The sequence below is a fragment of the Globicephala melas genome, chromosome 11 (genome assembly GCF_963455315.2).
Source record: "Globicephala melas chromosome 11, mGloMel1.2, whole genome shotgun sequence".
In the NCBI taxonomy this organism is placed as follows: domain Eukaryota; kingdom Metazoa; phylum Chordata; class Mammalia; order Artiodactyla; family Delphinidae; genus Globicephala; species Globicephala melas.
The window spans coordinates 76059728-76070784 of NC_083324.2; positions in this window are offsets into that span (position 1 = coordinate 76059728).

The following is an 11057-nucleotide window of genomic DNA, read 5'->3' on the forward strand; positions in this document are numbered from 1 at the left end:
AACTAAAATCTGGATGCTGCCTTTTTGGCCTAGTATTTCTATAATAACCACTGAAGACTGGTTAATCACTGTGAAGGTAACCAAGATCCTACCTTAGAGCTGAACTTCTGTGGCTCAGCTTTCTGTGACCTTTACTTCCCGGTGCCAACTTTCTATAGCTTATTGGATAAGAGCACAGTCTTTGGAAACCATCAGTTCTTGAAAAATCTTCTCTGATCTACAGATTTCTCTTCTGTAAACTGTGGATTATCATATCATAATTTTGCTTTGAAAACAGCATAATGTACATAAAACACCTACTATGATGCCTGACATATAATACTCAATAAATGGAAATTATTAATATTTTATTATTACCCTTCGCAATGAGTAGCAGTCTGCTGAGCTCATACGCTCTCTCTGTAAATGCATGTTGTTTGAACTGCTAGTTTTAGAAGTGTTTATAAGACCTGTTTTTACTTCCAGGTGTCATAGGAAAAAAATCACTATGATCTAATTATATATTCCAATGCTCAAGGCCCAGTTCCGCTGGAGACCTTTTGGCTAACTTGATATCTAGGCTGTTGTATCCTTTGCTACCCAAAGAGCTGTATCCTATCAGCTCTTTGAAAGACATACACATGAGCCTGACAATTTTGTATAGCTTAATCATGCCACAGGTTTCCATTAGATGACCCGTAATTCCATAATTTAATAGACAAAAGATGCCACATACTCCTCCCTGACACTTTCCTCTCCCTACTCCCTCACTCACCCAACCTAATTTTTTGTTGTATCAGTGAAGGCAGTGACACTTTGGGTGACAAATATTTAAAGAAAAATTGATATTTTATTCCTTTAAACCCTAATTCCTGCATAGTTGAAAAGCTGGCTGCCATTATTTTACCTGGATACTTACTAATGGAAAAGTACTGTGCCCTTTCTTGTAGGTGTTTTAAGACCAGGATGATATGGTTCTTCTAGGGTGTCTACAAGAAGAGCATGGTGTATGGTTTTGTAATCCTAGAATAGGGAAAAAGAATATTTAAAGTAAAGACATGAAGAAGAGATAGGTAGTATCAATAATCCCTGTCACAAACTTAAAACGACTCAGCTGTTTCGTATTGTTTTTCTAATGCTTTACTGCATTTATTTGATCTCACCATTAAGACAATAATCTCCTTCTGACATCATTTTGTGTTTTGATGTCCTGGTATTTCCTTTAAACACTAACAATGACGTAAGCTGCTTCTTCTTTTTTTTTTAATTTTATTTATTTATTTTTGGCTACGTTCGGTCTTTGTTGCAGCGCACGGGCTTTCTCCAGTTGTGGCGAGCAGGGGCTACTCTTCATTGTGGTGCGCAGGTTTCTCATTGTGGCGGCTTCTCTTGTTGTGGAGCACAGGCTCTATGTGCGTGGGCTTCAGTACTTGTGGCACACAGCCTCAGTAGTTGTGGTTCGTGGGCTCAGTAGTTGTGGCTCACAGGCTGTAGAGCGCAGGCTCAGTAGTTGTGGCGCATGGGCTTGGTTGCTCCTCAGCGTTTAGGATCTTCCCAGACCAGGGATCGAACCCGTGTCCCCTGCCTTGGCAGGTGGATTCTTAACCACTGTGCCACCAGGGAAGTCCCAAGGTATGGGCTTTTTAAAGAAGCTCAGTTAACTGTTGGTTGACCGACTTCCTTGGAATATCACAGCACACTTTCAAGACTCTCAGCTCCTTATCTAGGCCTCCAACCCATACACTCCTTAGAAGGTAATTTCTGTAAATAGCCAGGCATGTATTGAGTGGATTTAGGGGGGCCCACCTATATCTCTTCACGTCTTTTCCTGGAAGCCAGCAGATTACATAAAGTCCAGAAGAGTCCTCAGTCACGATTGTAATTATTTGTAATATACAGTTTCTAATAACTGTTTGTTCAAAACATAAGAAACTAAAACTCTTAGTTTGATCTCATGAAAAACCAGAGTTAGAAATGACTTCAGGTTTCTGCTATGACTCAGTGTTTCACATAACTAGAATGATTTGTCTTTTGCAATAGGTAATGAGTTTCAATAGGATATCTTAGACAGGATGTTGAGTCTTTGGTGGCTAGGTGCTGAGCAACAAAACTGACCACTCTGTCATCTGTCTGAACCGAATCAGGCCATGTACCAACCTGAGTGCCTGAAGAGGCATGAAGGATCAGAAGACCCCTCACCCCACAGATCTTTCTCTCGCCACTTTTCACCCACCTACCTCCCCACCCCCACCTCCGGGCTGGGCATTTCCAGTTTCCCAGCCTGCTCTAATTCTTTTTTTTTTCTTTTTTTCTATGAAAGAGTATTTAATGGCATTGCTTTTCTTGGTTTTCCATGCAGGCTTTATGATCACATATTAATCCAGATTCCTTAAGCACTGTTTCTTAAAATTGGAATGGATGTACAGAATATGGAAAATAGATTAGCATATTCAGTAATAAGTAGGTTATTTGATCCTGCAGATTAGCCATAGTGTAATCCTACTGCAGAGTTTTCCCCACGGGGCTTCCCTGGTGGCGCAGTGGTTGAAAGTCCATCTGCCGATGCAGGGGACGCGGGTTCGTGCCCCCGTCCGGGAAGATCCCACATGCCGCGGAGCGGCTAGGCCCGTGAGCCATGGCCGCTGAGCCTGTGAATGCGGAGCCTGTGCTCTGCAACGGGAGAGGCCACAACAGTGAGAGGCCCGTGTACCGAAAAAAAAAAAAAAAAAAAAAGTTTTCCCCACACCCTTCCAACCGTCACCATTTTCCATCTAGAAGGAATGTAGAATTAGGCAAAGCCACAAGTGAAGCATTCCCTGTAGATTCTTACTCTTACTAAGCCTTCAGCAAAATCTTCTCTGGAATCAGAAGGTAAATGAAATTAGGAAGCAGTAATACATGGTTTGACTTGGGGTTTGTTTTTTTTTTCCTTTGATCTGGAAGACACAACTACTCTGTCTGATAACTGTGTGATACAAATCAAACCTAGTGTGTTCCCCATTTGAAACCTAAAACCAGCGCTTTAGAACAGACATCAACAATGTTTTCCTTTTAATTCTGATACCAGTTTATTCATGACACTTTGAGATTAAATTCTTAAGTGATAAAATCTGATATGCCAATTTGACATCAGAAGATAACATCTATTATTTTTTAAATGTTGTAATTTTGACTCAGGTAAGTTTTCCAATGTATTTAAGAGTTGACCTTTACCATGATTTTTTTCAAAAGCAAAAAAAGAAAATATCACAAAAATAGAAAATAAAGGTAGCCTTCAAAAAGCAGAGCATGGACTTTTCAAACAGCAATTCTCTCTCTTTCCTATTAACATCAGTGACATTGCAAACCAAACATGTAACGAAAAAGAGGAATACAATATACCCTGAAAGTAAAGAACAAGGTCAGAGGTGAGGCTTTAGCTAAAAGACTTTCTTTAGGCAACAGAGACAGCAAATCAAGCTTATGTTTTTTTCTGTTTGAATCCTCATTAAAAAAAAGCCGTAATACCTCAGGTTTTTATTTTTAATTTCCCTTCCATGAAGTGCTATGTTAACACTTTCCTGCATTGCTATTTCCAAACATATTATGCATAAACCAGCATTGAAAAAGACTGTTAATTTTTTAAAAAGGAAGGAAAGAAAGAAGAAGAGAGGGCAAGAGAGCTAACAGGAGGGAGATGGGACAGAAGAGGGAAAGGGAGGGAGACAGAGGGAAAAAGATAAGAAAAGGAGAGGGAGGCAGGCAGGTAGAGAGAGACAGAGAGAAAGAAGAAAAGAAAACGGAAGGGAAGAGAAATTGGAGGGATGGAGAGACATGTTTTTATGTCAGTCTGGTACATGTGATGTGGGTAAGCAAATTAACAAAGAAATCTAACAGTATTAACAGAGAAATCTAAAAGTGTTTCATGGCATGAGGACACTTTAAATAAGTCTACCGGGTATGAGACTGGATTTCTATATTTCTTATACTTTATCTACTTTATAATTTCCAAATTTATTTATTTTTTTCCCTTTTATTAGATAATTCTTATAAACATACATATACCAGATTCCTCACTATGATTTTTGTTTATCCTTCTGAAGTATTCAGCTCCTAGTGACTTATTTCTACTTCCCTTAATGTATTTGTTATTTGTTCCTCTTTGCCGTATTGCTTTCTCTTCCTAAGTTTAAAACATCATCTTATCATAGGGATACATGTAGTATTATTATTATTTTTTAAGTCTGTTCCTAAAGAATGGATCAAAAGCAAAATGGAGCCATTAGAGTAATAATCTGTTTCAGTGCCCTAAACTGGCTTTATTCAAAGCTCACCTGAAAAGGGTAGATTGTTGTTTTTGTAAAGAAATTATACTCCAATAAAGATGTTTAAAAAAAGTACTTATTTACAATCAATAATTGTTTAAACACTTTACAATTTATCAAAGTTAACAGAGAGAATATAAAGAATTTTGTCTTTGATCTGGTAGTGTATTAAATGATGAATTATTTCAGTCATTCGTTATATTATTATTCATTTATGCAGTTGCATCTGACTTTCACTTATGTTATCCTATCCTAAAACGTCCTTAGCCAATAACAAAGGTGTCTATCGTGTAGTAGAAATCTTTGCAGTGAGCATTATATTTGTAAGTGTATCTAAGAAGTAGAGCGAAGGGATTGTGACTAAATTCGTAGGGGGAGGGGAATAAATGGTTCTATTTGTAAAGAAGAGGGGCACAGAACACTGTACAACGATTCTCCCTGAAACATTTGAAAATTGATCTCAGTTTGAGCTGAAGTCCTTCCCAGCCTCACCTCAACAAAGTGCCCAAATGACTTTTTAAAAGGGTACAGCGCAAACCAGGGGAGAATAAGGGAAAGGGCAGGTTTGAAACTTACAGTGTTCCTATAATCAGGACTCTGCTCCTGAACAAAAGTGTAAAGAGGCGGACAAATGTGCTAAACTGCATTTCAAAAATGACATCGTAATTGCAGGCACTGCCCGGCCTACCCTGGCCTCAGCATTGCCAGGTTTTAAATGTATTTCAAACTGTTCTTCCAAGGTCTGCCTAATTTTTTTTTGTACAAGTAGCAGCAACTCGCAGTTAGTGAACAAAGCTTCAGGATTTTTTTTTTTTTACTTACAGCTAAATTTAACTTTACCCATCCAATAAAAAAGAAATAAGGGAGACTTTATTTTCTCCCTGGATTTCTGGGTATGATACCACATCATAGAGAAGTGGTTATTAGAGACAGTGGCCTACCAAGGTGAAGTTTGTAGTAAAGCCTATTATGTGGTTTCACCATTGACACTAATGGAATAGAACAATGATTTAGAATGATTTAATGGTTCCCAAGTTGTGCTCTAATAGTGCTCTTTATATTATGATGTATATCACAAAACCTAATGTGGCCGTTGTGATATATTGACAGTATTCATGCTGTTTCATATTTTTGAGGAATTTAAAAAACTGTCAAAGAGGAACATTAATAGCTACAACTGCTTTATTTTCAAGGTTTCTGGTATCTAAATGTATGTGCATACATTTCCATTTGGTGCCACTCTTAGGCTAATAAATGCATTTGCATTTTCATTCTGAGGTAATAAAGAGGTGCATGTGTGTACGGTTGTGTGTGTATTTATGCATTGTATAGCTATACATATATATTTGAGCTTTAAATCCGACTTGGAGAAGACTGCCCTGTCATTTCATATGTTTGCAAAATGGTTGTATTAGATTAAAATGTACCTGAAGGAATAGTACAGGAGAAATCATAGTTTTATGGTGTAAGATAAAATTATTTACTTTGAACTGTGAAGCAGAAAGCTAGGGTTTTACTACTAGTTTACTAATAAAAAAAACCAAAAACAAAATCCCTTGGGTAGCTGTCCTGTGAGCTCTTAGATTTCTGAGTTAAAGGAGAATAGAATTAGTCTAAACCAGCCTGCTCTAATTCTTACCCTGGCTTAGAGCCCAGATCTTTGTGCTGCAGGGCAGCGGCCAGGGACCGGCTGCTGTTCACCGCTCCGGCCACGTGTGTAAAATACCCCGCCGTCCACGTGCGGGCGACGTCACCGGGCTTTATGCCCTCAGCGCAGTCCTGAGCCAACTGAATTATTCGCGCAACTCCCCCATCTCCCTTCAGGGATGCGCTGTGAAAACCCTACACGTTTTCTCATTACCGTCATTACCATCACTTGATGAGGAAAATAAATGTCTGCTCACATACATGAACAGAACAGTACGAGCCGGATGGAGATAATATCAGGATTCAAAATGCCCAGGGCGTGGCTGAAAAAGGAGGCCCTCCTTTCCCAACACAATCTCCTGAATTAACAATTTAAAGAGCTGATTGGAAAAGTCCATAGATACTTGAGTTTGCCGCCCAATACCAGTGTACTGTCAACAACGCACTCAGATAAAGTTGGCATTTTGAAGGTTTGCTCACAAACACGCGTGTTCTTCTCCTCCTGCCTTCCACAGCAGTTCTGTGGTCAGGAAATTCAAGAAGAGTAACAGGACAAGTTTCAGAAAAATACCCAGAATTCCTGATCCCTGGCTGCTGGCTTCAAGTTCAGCAGGCATTGGTTGAAGACATGTGAAAAAATCACAAATATGTGGAAATTAAACACAAAACTCTTGAACAACCAGTGGGACAAGAAGAAATCACAAGGGAAATCAGAATATGTCTTCAAATTATAGAAAACGAAACACAATATCCAAAAATTTATGGTTTGCAGAGAAAGAAAAACAGATGAAAATTTATCATTGTAAATGTTTATGTTAAAAAAAGAAACACCTCAAGTCAACTCGCTAACTTTACACTTGATGGAACTAGGAAAAGAATAAACTAAATCCAAAGGTAGTAGAAAAAAGGAAACAATAAAGATTAGAGCAGAGATAAATAAATTTGAGAATAGAAAAACAGTAGAGAAAATCAACAAGCTGGTTCTTCAAAAACATCAACAAAATTGACAAACATTTAGCTAGATTTGACTAAGAAAAAAGATGACAAATAAGTAAAATCACAGAAAGAAAAAGGATTATGAGAGTGCTATGAACAATAGTATGCCAGAAATTGAATTGCCTAAAAGAAATGGGCAAATTCATAGAAACACACAACCTGTCAAGATTAAGTCATGAAGAAATAAAAAAGCTCTGTAGGCCTATACATAATAAAGAGAATGAATTAGTAAGCAAAATCTCCCAACAAAGAATAGCCCAGAGCCAGACAGTTCTCTGGTGAATTCTACTAAATATTTACAGAAGAATTAACATGAATCCTTCTCAAACTCATTCAAGAAATTGAAGAGGAGGGATAACTTTCTAGTTTATTTTGAAAAGCCAGTGTTATGCTAACATCAGAGCCATAAACAGACATTAGAAGAAAAGGGAGCTACAATAAAATTTAGGATTATTACTGAAAACATTCTCTAGCAAACGGAATTCAGGAGTATATTAAAAAGATTGTATGCCATGACCAAGTGGGATTTATTCCTGGAATCAAGGATGGATTAACCTACAAATATAAATCAACCTAATAGACCACATTAAGAGAAGGAAGGGGGGAAAAACATGATCTTCTCAACTGTTGTTTCAAAAGTGTTTGAACAAATTCGACACCCTTTTGTGATATACTCAACAACTAGAATAGAAAGAAACTACCTCAACTTAATGAAGGCCATGTATTACCTTTATTACCATGAGATACTCCATGTAATACAATTGTGATATACTAAATTTTATACTATGAGCACAATTAATAAGTGACAGCTTTGATTAGAAGCAACTATAGTGTCAGGCATCTCAATGGAAAATTGTGAATTATAAAAATAGCTAACACAACATGCCGGGATCTGTTAGGAATTCTGTATGTATTTTCCCCTTACTTTACCCTCACAGCAACTCTACAAGGGAGGGACTATTATTATCCCCATTTGCAAATGAGGAAACTGAGGCTCAGATATGTTATCAGGTCATTGTCAGCAACAGCTATTCTACAAGTAATCAGTAGGTGTGGGACGAATAACCTCCCTAATGCTATTATCCTTTCATTGTGTACATCCACTTAAAGGACTGTGACCTGTTGCCAACAAAGTGTGGAGGTTGTTTTGTTTTGTTTTTACTATAATCTTTTTATGCAAATCGTTTAGCTACTCTTTAGAATAATTTTAGGATATCAATCTAACAGTTAATTTTCCTTGGCTTCAAAACAAGTTTAACGATAATATGTATATGCTGCCATCTTGTGGTCATTTTCTAGAATTACCCTTCATGTGAATGAATTTTCTAAACCCTGAGATGAATGAAGTGACTAGAGAGAAAACCATGGTTCTACAGCTTTTAATAATTTCACACCAAAAGACATATTCCTATCAAACTATATGTACCTGAAGGGGTAGAACTGACAGAAAATACCGAATCAGGGCATAAGATCTTCTGGCAAAGGGAATACTAATGCCCTCACTAGTAAAGAAATCTAGCTGTTATGACCAGGTTACCAAATGCTTAGAACAATGACCCCTAATATAGGCAGTTGTCCATCTGCATATCTTGGATAATTTTATTACACATGCTTCCATTTACATCTGAAGAGAAATGAGTTTTTATTGCAGAACTTTAAATTTTTTTTATTTTTTCCTTCTAGATCATTTATTGCAACTTTTTTTTTTTTACATCTTTATTGGAGTATAATTGCTTTACAGTGGTGTGTTAGTTTCTGCTTTATATAGCAAAGTGAATCACTTATACATATACATATGTTCCCATATCTCTTCCCTCTTGCGTCTCCCTCCCTCCCACCCTCCCTATCCCACCCCTCCAGGCGGTCACAAAGCACCAAGCTGATCTCCCTGTGCTATGCGGCTGCTTCCCACTAGCTATCTACCTTACGTTTGGTAGTGTATATATGTCCATGCCTCTCTCTCGCTTTGTCACAGCTTACCCTTCCCCCTCCCCATATCCTCAAGTCCATTCTCTAGTAGGTCTGTGTCTTTATTCCTGTCTTACCCCTAGGTTCTTCATGACATTTTTTTTTCTTAAATTCCATATATATATGTTAGCATATGGTATTTGTCTTTCTCTTTCTGACTTACTTCACTCTGTATGACAGACTCTAGGTCTATCCACCTCATTAAAAATAGCTCAATTTCGTTTCTTTTTATGGCTGAGTAATATTCCATTGTATATATGTGCCACATCTTCTTTATCCATTCATCCAAGGATGGACACTTAGGTTGTTTCCATCTCCGGGCTATTGTAAATAGAGCTGCAATGAACATATTGGTACATGACTCTTTTTGAATTATGGTTTTCTCAGGGTATATGCCCAGTAGTGGGATTGCTGGGTCATATGGTAGTTCTATTTGTAGTTTTTTAAGGAACCGCCGTACCTTTCTCCATAGTGGCTGTACCAATTCACATTCCCACCAACAGTGCAAGATTGTTCCCTTTTCTCCACACCCTCTCCAGCATTTATTGTTTCTAGATTTTTTGATGATGGCCGTGCTGACTGGTGTGAGATGATATCTCATTGTAGTTTTGATTTGCATTTCTCTAATGATTAATGATGTTGAGCATTCTTTCATGTGTTTGTTGGCAGTCTGTATATCTTCTTTGGAGAAATGTCTTTTTAGGTCTTTTGCCCATTTTTGGATTGGGTTGTTTGTTTTTTTGTTATTGAGCTACTTATAAATTTTGGAGATTAATCCTTTGTCAGTTGCTTCGTTTGCAAATATTTTCTCCCATTCTGAGGGTTGTCTTTTGGTCTTGTTTATGGTTTCCTTTGCTGTGCAAAAGCTTTGAAGTGTCATTAGGTCCCATTTGTTTATTTTTGTTTTTATTTCCATTTCTCTGGGAGGTGGGTCAAAAAGGATCTTGTTGTGATTTATCATAGAGTGTTCTGCCTATATTGTAGAGCTTTTTAAATTGAGAATCAGGATGTATTACCTTTTCTTATGGTATCAAATCGAAGTCATTCAGTTTGTCTTTCCTTCAAGTTTCCCTGTAACCTGGATCCATTTTAGTGCCCATTTGCTCTCCACTACAAACCCAACAATCTAATCAGGTTTTTGCCCTCAATGATGCTCTCTACTACCTTTGTTTTACAGGTTTTCTGGACATCCATTAGTATATGTACGTACACACACACACACACGTTTTTTTAAAAAACTGAAAGCAGGTTTATTTAGAGAGATACACATTCCATAGACACAGTGTGGGCTGTCTCCACACACATCTGTTTTTAATAGAACAATGTATTTGGGTTCCTGAGTCCAGCCTTGACACTCCCCCTGATGGTGACCCTGGAACATACCATGAGATTTCAAGTCTAGGAGTAAGAATGCTGCTGTGTCCACAAACACTCCTGATAAGCTGTGGTCACTGGAGTGAGGTTGGGAAGTATTCAAAAAGTTGCCCTCGTGAAAGATTAATAAACAGCAACCTCAATGAAGTAGAGTCAGGAGACCAAAAGGGGAAGCTCTCATACCCTGTGAGGATAGCAGAGCCCAACAGGAAGACGAAGGACTCTGCTTTCTTGGCAAGGACTCATCCAATGAAGAGCCATGGGCTCTTTGTTTACTACAGCCCTCCTCACTAGGCTTCTTTAATGTCCCAATTCAGTTTGAAATGAGGGAGACAATATCCTCCATATATGGATTACCCCTTGCATGTAATCAATGATGAATACATCTTTTGTTAAATTAAGCACTCACGCGGTTTTCTTGCCCTGCTTTACAGATGTGTATAGACATGGCAATGAAACAATGAGACGTTTAAATCATTTCCAATTAACCAATGTTTACCTTTCAAGTAATGAGACTGGACTCTTTGTTTGCTTCGTGGATTGTTTTAATGGTTGATTTAAGGTAGAAGTAAAGTTAAGAAGTGAAGAATTATTCGTGCATGTAAATTGTACAGGAAAGACAAACATCAGGGCGGTTGGAGACCTGGGAAAGCAGGGGAAGGAGACAAACAGGGAAAGACCCTCCTTTAGCACAGGTTGCTGAATCAGTTATCCAGTCCACTGAATCATGTCAACCTGAGAACGAGACATCACATGATTTAAATATGAGGCACGTGTTGAACTGCCGCA